The 10949-nt window shown below is 44.7% G+C and overlaps 1 long non-coding RNA gene and 1 other non-coding gene across 2 annotated transcripts; both read left to right on the top strand.

Moving 5' to 3' along the window:
• The first annotated feature begins 467 nt into the window (after window positions 1-467).
• On the top strand, window positions 468-530 carry LOC134482569 (U7 small nuclear RNA). The gene has a single exon (XR_010058803.1). It is a non-coding gene; the product is annotated as a U7 small nuclear RNA (small nuclear RNA).
• A 473-nt stretch (window positions 531-1003) lies between these two features.
• On the top strand, window positions 1004-8344 carry LOC134482368 (uncharacterized). Its single transcript, XR_010058373.1, has 2 exons — window positions 1004-4365; window positions 5288-8344. It is a non-coding gene; the product is annotated as an uncharacterized LOC134482368 (long non-coding RNA).
• The last annotated feature ends 2605 nt before the right edge of the window (window positions 8345-10949 follow it).

The following is a 10949-nucleotide window of genomic DNA, read 5'->3' as shown; positions in this document are numbered from 1 at the left end:
GCAGATCTCTGAGGTCAAGGTCTGTCTACAGAGCAAGTTCCAGGAGATCCAAGCTTAGACAGTGAAGGATTTGGAAAACATAAAGCTAACTTTCTCATGCAAAAATAGGTTCTATTTCTAGATTTGACAACCACAAATGCTGTGCGCAGCAAACTGCAGAGAAGGTGCTGTGTTGAAAATGTACTTGCTGTCTTTTTTATAAGAATCAAGGAGCTAAGATCATAAAATGCTGCTTTGTTGGATGATCAAAAGGGAATCTGGGGCAAATGATTGAATTGATATGCAAATAAAAGACTGGGCTTTTGTCTGCAAGAGCTGGGCTATCTAGAGAGCTATTACAGCCCTTTTAGAGTTTTGTCTGACTTTGGTCAGAAAACCCAAGAACTATCCAGAGACCTATTACAACTCCTTTAGGATTTTTCTAGCAGATTCTCACCTAAGTCAGAAAACCCAAGAGTTATCTAGAGAACTAACACAAGGTCTTTCAGAATTTTTCTAATAGGTTTTCTGACTATGGTTGGAAAATCCATGAGCTACCCATAGAACTGTCTAGAGAGCTATCTCAAGCAGACCACAGAGCTGTCAACTTGTACCCGTCACTGACTTTGAGTCACTTCTCAGCTACTATCTAGGCTTGGATCTTGGGCTTTGAGTTGGACCAATCCAACGTCCATCTGTGGGTTACTGGAGCATGTGAAGTGGCTGGTCCTGCAGAAACAAAGCTGAGTCTTCAAGACTCAGAAACAGCTGGATATCTGAGAGAAGTCTTGATGAAGTTCTAGTTTTGATGGTCCAACAGAGGCCTTGAATCAGACCAATGAGTCATTGCAATGAACATTTGCAAGGTAAGCATTTTGGACAAAAAGGTATACGGTGTGACACATCATGACACATGGTGTCTTCCATGCTGAGATGTTTTTAAATTTGTTTTCTCATTTTCTATTGGGGGGTTTACAAGAGTGGATGTCAGATATTGAAAAGAAAATTATACAAATTCTAGGTTTAGAAATATAAAATTAAAAGAGTTAGCCCCAAAAGCCACAAACTCAGGGCTAAGCCCTGCCGCCAAGAATAACAGGCCATAAAGATAAAGAAAAGGAATGCAGGATCCAGCTCAGGCTATCGAGGACTGACCCATAAACCATCCAAAGACGTCCCCCCAGCTTACTCAGAGTCATACTTTAACCAGATGTCCTCCAGACCCTGATAAGCCCCTACTTGTGCTTTTCAGCCATTGTGTCCTGCAGAGAGCACTCCAAGAAACCGGACAGCCCAAGCCTAACCAGAGGTGTTTCAAATACAAATGCTCCATCAGTTTTGACAAACGTTTAAAAATAATGAGGACCTGAAGACCCTACCCTTCTCCTGATTTAGTAGCTCTGTTCCAGGAACCAGGGGGCCATAAAACCTTCTGGCGTCCCCTTATCTCCTGGAGCCATAAAACAATCCTGTAACTTGTGGTGCATTCCCCTTTGACATCCCCCATCCCCTGGTGCTCACAGCCTCTGCCTTTAAATACTCTTTTTCCCAGCCTCTCGGGGTCGACACCTCTGTCTCCTGCGTGGGATATGTGTCGGCCCGGAGATCTCTGTAATAGGTCTCCGTAATAAACCTCGCCTTTGCTTATTACATCCAAAATGGTCTCTCTGTGTCTGGGGTCCGCGATTTCCCAAGACTTGAGTAAGGGTCTCTCTGCGTGGGATCTTTCATATTTATGGGGGCTCGTCCGGGATCTGCGCGACTACCCCAGACTCCGAAGACCCCTTGGAGGTGAGTTGGATGTTTGTCTGAGTGTTTCTGTGTGAGCGGCGCCGCAATTGTCAGTCTGTGTCTGTCTCTGTTTTGGTTCCGCCGTGTGTGTATATATGTGTGTCTTAGTACTGGTCAGTGTTAAGAGGGCAGATGGGTATTCCTGCCCTGTGTTAAGAGGGCAGATGGGTGTTCCTGCCTTGTGCTAAGAGGGTGGATGTGTATTCCTGCCCTGTGCTAGGAGGGTGGATGTGTATTCCTGCCCTGTAGGAGAGTGGATGTGTATCCCCACTCATGCAGCTGCCTTTGTGGTCCGTGAGGACCCCCTGGCTGCGGAAGGGGGGACGCCCCGGGCCCGCAAGGCTGCAGCCCCTGGAAGACGTTCCACGGGCGGAGAACAGTCGGGAGAGCCCGGCTATGGACAGTCAGGAGGACCTGACTCTGGTTTTCTGGAACAAAGGAGATGGAATGCTCCTTTTACCTAGGCGGGAGTGGACGAGGAATCCCACTCCGTCAGAGGTCGAGTTCGGCTGCCTATTTAAATATAGGCACGGACAAGTGTGCTTAGTCGTTAGGACAAGAGGACACTCTGGAATCCTGTTGGGAGGTGGAATCAGATGGTCCATCTCATCCCAAAAGCAGCTAAGGTTAAGCTGCAGTTTGGGCCACGTACTGAAGGTACCAGGCATCTGTGAAAGTTGGTTATAAGATGCTTTGTCTTGATATTGTTTGTCTGGCTTGTTTTCTGTGGTATTGTCAAGTGTCTTTTTTGGCTTTTGTTTCGTTTTTAAATTTAGACTGACGACTGTGTTTGAAATCTTGGACTGACGACTGTGTTTAAAATCTTGGACTGACGACTGTGTTTGAAATCATGAAACTGTTTGCTTTGTTCGTCATAGAGTTTTACTTGGTCCTCTTGGTGCTTAAGTTAAGAGTTAAAAATAATTTGCTTGAGAGAAATTGTTTTCTGCCAGGGAGTTTTGTCTTTCTCTCTTGAGCCTCCTCCCCAAGGAGAGAGGCCCCTCCCTTTACTCCCCTTGATCAGCCTAGCTGCTGTTAACAGTTGTGTAAACAGACATTAACAAAAACCTTGAGGACAAAACCTCTCGTAAATAAAAAAGTTCCCCAGATTAGGCCTCCGGTATGAAACAAGTATAGTGAGTAAGAAACTTAATTTTATAGACCCCGCTCTAGTGGCGGTGTGTTGGTTGATAGCCAACGTTAATTTTTTAAAACATAGTGTTTTATCTGTGCTTGTGCTCGCAACACACAGTAGGGGGGAGCGAAACTAGCTGTGGAGCTGCTACAGCGAGCATGGAGACTTCTCAAGTCTCACCCAATTTTTCTGGCTCTTCAGGAGCTGTTTAAAAAGAAAAGGCTTAAGGTAAAAAGAAACACTATAGAGAGATTTCTTAGTGAATTACTACACCTTGGTTTGCGATCTCTGGGAATCTCACGGTGGACAGCTGAGATAAGCTGAAAAAGGATTTAAATTTTGCTTGGGAGCAAGGAATCTTAAAGGCGGAGTTTCAGCCGGTATGACACTTAGTGCGTAGCTGCCTAAAAGATCAGAAATGCTGTCAACAGGATATAAAAAAGGGACAGGCTGTGTTAGAAATGCTACAGGAAGAATGATCTAAAAAGGCTGAGAGTGAGGTGGGGGAAGACTCTAAAGAAAACAAAAACAAGAAAAGAATTTCTGCTTTTAGTGGCCAGACCTTCAACTCTTGCTCACAGAAAGAGAGTGCTCATTAGGAGAAGTTCTTTAAGGAGCCTGCCTTATCTGCTGGCCCTATTCCAAGAGAGGAGTCAGTCTCCAGCATTAAATTACTTTTCTCACTGGTCATCATTAGCATGGAGAATGCCTTTGATCCTATCCCCACAGCAGCCAGTTCCTGCCCCTATGGTCGAAATGTCCCAGGTTGGGGGGCAGAGAAGCCCCTAAAATAGTTTCAAAGAATCTACAACAAACTGTAAAGAACTTTGTTTTGTTTTGCCAGTCAAGATTTAAAATTCAGGCTTTGGCTGTGGCCAAGGTCAGGATTAATGTTTTCTTTTCCATGGGCCTTTAGCCCACTGAGAAAGTTTGGTAAAGGGCTGCTACTGAGGTCCTGAAAGCCCCAAGTGAACTGGTTACAATTCTTTTGTCAGTGCTTAGAATCTAACACCCAGGTTCTAACGTCTCTCCATCCTTTTGTTATTAGTTGTTACTGGAAGCCCAGTGCCATTTAGAGGATGGGTCTCTTGAGCGATAAAGCCACTGAGATGACACTAAAGGAAGGTACTCCTTAAGGGAAAATCTAAGTCCAGAGAGACAACCTGTAACAGATAGACTGCCCCTCTGCTCACTTCTCTGTTTCACAGACACAAGGTCTTTTTGTCCAAGAAAGCCTCCTGGCTTAGCTGTGTGACTAAATGCTATTTGCCCTCTTCAGTGGACCTCTATTCTCAAGATTCCCTTGTTTTCTCACCATCCCATTTGAGATGCTTGTTAGTAACTGTTACAGGTCTTCTTTACCACCGAGGAAAGACAGAATCCTACTAGAGGCCAGAAAAAGTGTTCCAGAGATGGATGGAAGGCCCTCACTTCTGCCTGCTCTCTTCAGACGCCTAAAGGTAGGGAGTGCTCCAGGTCTGCTGCCAGGCTCCAAGGGTGGGTCTCTGAGGGGCTAAAAAATGCCCCACCAATCTGGCTAAGATAAAAAAAGGATAAAGAAAATGTTACAGAAATTTAAAGGGTTAAGTTAAGTTGCTGAGAGTTAATATAAGTTACAGAGAAAATAAGGTTAAAAAAGAAAGAGGTAAAAAGAACAGAAAGCTAGAGAAGAAAAGAGACAAAAAGAAGAGGAAGTTAGAGAGCTAAAGAGAGATAAAAGACGAGAGAGGAACATATACTGGCCACAGTAGTTAGGGAACCTAGGAAGATAGTACCTGGCAACAGAAGAGAATTCCTGGCTAAAGATCAGTGTGCCTAATACAAAGAAAAAGGACACTGGGTCAGGGACTGCCCAAGAAAGAACAAGAGGGGCCACTGGAGAGCTTCTTGGTCCTAGAGTGCTGGACAGGGACCCAATGCTCTGTGCTCCTATGCTCCAGTGGGCCAGTATCCAAAGACCTTTGGTACAGGGGCCTACTGACAACAAACAATACTTATGGACTGCCCGAAGAACAGTGGACCTTGGCGTGGGCCGGGTAACCCACCCACTAATTCATGGTCATCCCTGACTGCCCCTATCCCTTGCTCATGAGAAAATTGCTCTCCAAATTGGCTTGCGTGGGCTGAAATGGCTGGATGAGGCCATGTGTATACATATCTATAGACTGTATATGTGGAGCTTAAGACCTGTCTCAGTACACCAGTAACTGATGCTGGGAGATGAATGAGTTAGTGCTTTTCTGCTTGGAACACACCGTTCCTGCCAGCCGGGCACTGACAATTATCACCCAATCCAGGACTTAAACTGTGATAGAGTGGCTGATAGAGTGTCCCAAAAGATGGGACCACTAGTCAGCTGCCATGGACTAGATTCTCCACCAGTTGGGGACAATCTGGTCACCTTGCTGCCCAATCCGGACCTGGAGCCACCACAGCACGAGTGTCAAACACTGACAGAAGCCCATGGGTGGAGGAAAGACCTCTGTGACTGGCTGATTGACCCCTGCTGAAAGCCGAGGAGCTTGTCCACAGACGGGAACAGTTCTCTTCACAAATAAAGGTCAGAGACAAGTGGGTGCTGCCATGGTAGACAACACAATGTCAACTAGAATGGCTGAACCCCAACCCCCCAGCACATCAGCGCCACAGATGCCTTTGCCATCTCTTAGATGCCCTGATGAAGCCAACAACTGTGAGTACTATTCATTGCTCAGGATATCAGGAGGAAAGAGATTCAGTGACATGGGACAGTAACAAAACAGATAAAGTGGCTCGAGAAATGGCTATACAGGAGCCTATCCTGGTTACAGGCCTACAAGAGACAGCCACTGGGAACTGGGATTAGACTAAGGGATGGCCTCACTTAGAATGTACAACAGAAGAAAAGGCCCAAGTTGTTTAAAAGATAAAAAGACAATGACACACTTGGGGAGAAAGCTGTACCCCCCCCCCCCCAAAGAACAAACAAAAGACTCACTTTGCCAAATTAAGAAATGGACTCATTTAGGAGATAAGAAGTTTGTCCAAATAGTTAAAATATATGTAATAGACTTTAAGATTTTAGCCAAGAGAGACAGTAAAAAGTATAAGATATGTCAGTAAGTGAATGCTTAACAAACAAACAAGACAAAGAGACCTAGAGAGTTTAATGAAAAGTCGAAGTAAACTTCACTGAGATAAAACCAGAAAAATATAATCTCCTAGTGCTTGTAGATACTTTTTCAGAAATAGACAGAAGCTTTCCTCACCAAACGAGAGACGGCCTCTACAATCATCAAGAAGATACTGAAAGAAATCTTCCCCAGGTCTGGAATGCCCAAGGTAATCTGGTCAGACAACGGTCCTACTTTCGTTGCCAAGGTAAGCCAGGGTGTGGCCAAATATTTAGAGGTCGATTGGAAATTACATTATATTTACAGACCTCAAAGTTCAAGACAGGTAGAGTAAATAAACAGAACTCTAAAAGAGACCCTAAACAAATTGACCATGGAGACTGGCACAGACTGGGTGACACTCCTTCCCTCTTGCTCTCTTCAGAGCAAGAAATACCCCTTCCAGATTCAGCCTTACCCACTTTGAGATCTTATATGGGGCCTCAGCTCCCCTGACTGTATTAGATGATGTTACTGAACCAACATGTCATAGTAATAATGATTTGTGTGCCAGGCTAAAAGACCTACAGGTGATACAGAAAGAAATCTGCTCACAGCTGACAGCAGCCTATGCCCCGGAGACCCCTGAGACATCCCATCAGTTCCAGGTCGGAAGCAGCTACACTGAGCCCAGACACTCGATCCTCGCTGGAAAGGACCATACCTGGTGCTGCTGACCACCCTGACAGCCGTCAATTCTCAGCCCTCACCAGCCGTGTACTAACTGTTAGGGCTGAGAGCTGGGACCTAGAGAGAAATTCAGTCATGTTTGTCCTGGGTTCCATCGAGATAGGTGTGGGGATAGGCTTGATTTCTATTACAAATAATGTAACATTACATATGTTAGTACTCCTAACACTTCTTGGGACTGTGCCTCAGGGATCACAACCTATATAAGTTTAGAAGTTCTGAAAGACAGTCATGACCTTGGTGTATAGGTTCAGATAGTGTCCAGATTGGAATCCTGATGCTAAAGACTTAGTAAGAGACAAAAAAAAGGAGTTGAGAATTACTTAGGGCTAGGGCTATCTAGGTGCTACAAGGGCAGCACAAGGACATCTGCTGTTGCCCTACAATACAAGGCTTATAGAGAATTCAGAACTGCCATTGACTCAGATATAAAAAGAATAAAAGACTTTTTAGCTGACCTCCAAGAATACCTAACTTCCCTCTCAGAGGTAGTCCTTCAAAATAAGAAAAGATCAGACCTGATATTCCTTAAAGAAGGAATCTGTGTGCTACACTGAAAGAAAAATGTTGCTTCTATACAGACCATTCAGGAGTAATTAAAGACTCCATAAATAAACTTAAAAAAAGGTTAGACAAAAGACAGACAGACAGAAAAACACATCAGAGATAGTTCGAGAGCTAGTTTAGTAGATCTCCCTGGATGACTACCCTACTCTCTGCTACAGCTGGGCCATTATTAATAATTTTCTTGGTTTTAGTTTTTGGCTCCTGCGTGACAAACAGGTTAATTGCTTTTGTTAAAAATTGAGTGGGTGCTGTGCGGTTGATGGTCCTGAGACAACAGTACCAGTCAGTTAGGACAACTGGTGAGACCAAATAAGACTTGATATCAAAATTCTAAGATTAGAATTATTTAGTAGGAGAAGACGGGAATGAAAAGAAAATTATACAAATTCTAGGTTTAGAAATATAAAATTAAAAGAGTTAGCCCCAAAAGCCACAAACTCAGGGCTAAGCCCTGCCGCCAAGAATAACAGGCCATAAAGATAAAGAAAAGGAATGCAGGATCCAGCTCAGGCTATCGAGGACTGACCCATAAACCATCCAAAGACGTCCCCCCAGCTTACTCAGAGTCATACTTTAACCAGATGTCCTCCAGACCCTGATAAGCCCCTACTTGTGCTTTTCAGCCATTGTGTCCTGCAGAGAGCACTCCAAGAAACCGGACAGCCCAAGCCTAACCAGAGGTGTTTCAAATACAAATGCTCCATCAGTTTTGACAAACGTTTAAAAATAATGAGGACCTGAAGACCCTACCCTTCTCCTGATTTAGTAGCTCTGTTCCAGGAACCAGGGGGCCATAAAACCTTCTGGCGTCCCCTTATCTCCTGGAGCCATAAAACAATCCTGTAACTTGTGGTGCATTCCCCTTTGACATCCCCCATCCCCTGGTGCTCACAGCCTCTGCCTTTAAATACTCTTTTTCCCAGCCTCTCGGGGTCGACACCTCTGTCTCCTGCGTGGGATATGTGTCGGCCCGGAGATCTCTGTAATAGGTCTCCGTAATAAACCTCGCCTTTGCTTATTACATCCAAAATGGTCTCTCTGTGTCTGGGGTCCGCGATTTCCCAAGACTTGAGTAAGGGTCTCTCTGCGTGGGATCTTTCAATATAAAATACTGTGAAACTAGTGGGTTTGGTGTGCAGGATGTGAAATTCACAAAGAATAGAACAATTTGTTTAAAAAGGATAATAGGAATAGCTGAAGGAAGAGTCCCAGATCAAAGGCCTATGAAAAGTTCATGGACCTTTTTACAAAATAGATCACATACTTGGAAACAAAGCAAGTCTCATCAGGCATAAGAAAATTGAAGTAACACCCTGCATTCTATTTGACCAATACAGATTGAAGCTGCATAATAACAACAGAAACAACAGGAAACTCACAAATTCATGGAAATAGAACAACTTTCTAGTAAATGATTTAAAGATTTTCTAGAATGAACAAAAATAAAATCAAACACACCCAAATCGGTGGGACACAATGAAGGCAGTTCCATGAGATGATTCATTGTATTAGAACATATATAAAAACATTGGAGACATCTCTTACAAGTAATTTACCAACACACTTAAAAACTCTAGAGCAAAAGGAAGAAATCACACCAAACATGCATAGACACAGTCAGTAAGATCAACAATGAGTAAATGGGGCTTCATGAAACTAAAAACCTTCTTTAATATATCAGACATTAGAATACTATTAAAGAGGCAGCCTAGAGAGTGGGAAAAGATTCCTTTTTTTCACCAACTACAAATATGGTAGAAAATTTACCATTCATAATATATTAGAAACTAAAAAAATCTGGGCATCAAGGAAACGAATAACCCATAGAGGCCAGCTTGCTGCCACATGGTGCTGGAGAGTAAGAGACACCCTGTAGCTCATTGCCCCATGATCTGCTTGCAGCAGGAACTGATAGAATGGGCAAGTATGTGGTAGAGAGACTGGAGTGAGAGAAAAGCAGAATGGTTTGACTACTGTGAAGAGAGGTAAAACTGGAGATGTGAGGGTAGAGAATAGCCTGATAGGAGCAGCCTGCTCTGCCACCTGAGGCCATGGTGAATTCTCAGTCTCTGCTGCCACTGAAGACCATGTCTGGGTCCATGATCATATTATCAAACAGCAGGGGTCTTTCTTGATGTCCATGCTTCATATTAGCATGAAAGGCCAGATGGTTGTCCCTGGTCTTCTCCCTGGGCCTGTGTTGATGTCTAAAGTCTGTGCAGAGCTAGCCCCATCTCTCACTGGTTGCAGAACTCCTCAGAGCAGGCCCTACCCCTCACCAGCTGCAGCATTTGGAAAAATGAGCCCTGCAACTTGTCTGAGTAACACAGTAGAGCTGGCGCTGGGGGTGAAGGCATTAGTTAGTCAGTCTAAAGTTGTGAGCACAGTACAGCTGCCCCACCTCTTGTCTGTCCTGTGGTGGTGTGGGCCAGGAAGACATTCTCTCTTCACTCCTCACCCTTCTGCTGCCTGTGGCAGGTGGAAGAGCTATCCCTGCCCCTCACTGGCTGTAGCACTCAGGAGAGTGGGCTCTGCACCTCATCTGGGCAGTACAGTAGAGCTGACCTGGTGGCATGGGCATGGATGGGTAAAAGTCTTGAGAGCAGGAAAGCTGGCCCAGCCCCTGGTCTTCTGTGGCATTGGGTGAGCTAGCCAGGACAGTGCTAGAGAGCTCAAGCTTGGTGATGTGGATTAGGGAGAGCTGGCAGGGAGGCCTAATAGCCATGGTATATATGGAGAGGACTTGGTACAGACCCATACAGGCCTGTGCTTGTTGCTTAAATCTCTGTGAGCTCGTAGGATTCAGAAAGTCTTGTCATTGTGGTGTCCACCATTTCCTCTGGCTGTTATATCTTTTTTTTTGGGGGGGGGTTTGGGTTTTTTTTTTGAGTCAGTTGTTATTATTATTATTATTTTTTTTTTTTATAAACTTGAGTATTTCTTATATACATTTCGAGTGTTATTCCCTTTCCCGGTTTCCCGGCAAACATCACCCTAATCCCTCTCCCTCCACTTCTTTATGGCTGTTCCCCTCCCCATCCTCCCCACATTGCCGCCCTCCCCCCAACAATCTAGTTCACTGGGGGTTCAGTCTTAGCAGGACCAAGGGCTTCCCCTTCCACTGGTGATCTTACGAGAATATTCATTGCTGCCTATGAGGTCAGAGTCCACGGTCAGTCCATGTATAGTCCTTAGGTAGTGGCTTAGTCCCTGGAAGCTCTGGTTGCTTGGCATTGTTGTACATATTGGGTCTCGAGCCCCTTCAAGCTCTTCCAGTTCTTTCTCTGATTCCTTCAACGGGGGTCCTATTCTCAGTTCAGTGGTTTGCTGCTGGCATTCGCTTCTGTATTTGCTGTATTCTGGCTGTGTCTCTCAGGAGCGATCTACATCTGGCTCCTGTCAGCCTACACTTCTTTGCTTCATCCATCTTGTCTAATTGGGTGGCTGTATATGTATGGGCCACATGTGGGGCAGGCTCTGAATGGGTGTTCCTTCTGTCTCTGTTTTAATCTTTGCCTCTCTATTCCCTGCCACGGGTATTCTTATTCCCCTTTTAAAGGAGTAAAGCATTCACATTTTGATCATCTGTCTTGAGTTTCATTTGTTCTAAGCATATAGGGTAATTCAAGCTTTTG

This window comes from Rattus norvegicus, chromosome 16 (genome assembly GCF_036323735.1).
Source record: "Rattus norvegicus strain BN/NHsdMcwi chromosome 16, GRCr8, whole genome shotgun sequence".
Classification (NCBI taxonomy): Eukaryota; Metazoa; Chordata; class Mammalia; order Rodentia; family Muridae; genus Rattus; species Rattus norvegicus.
Note: the sequence above shows the minus strand (reverse complement) of the source record. Positions and strands in the feature narration are given on the sequence as shown.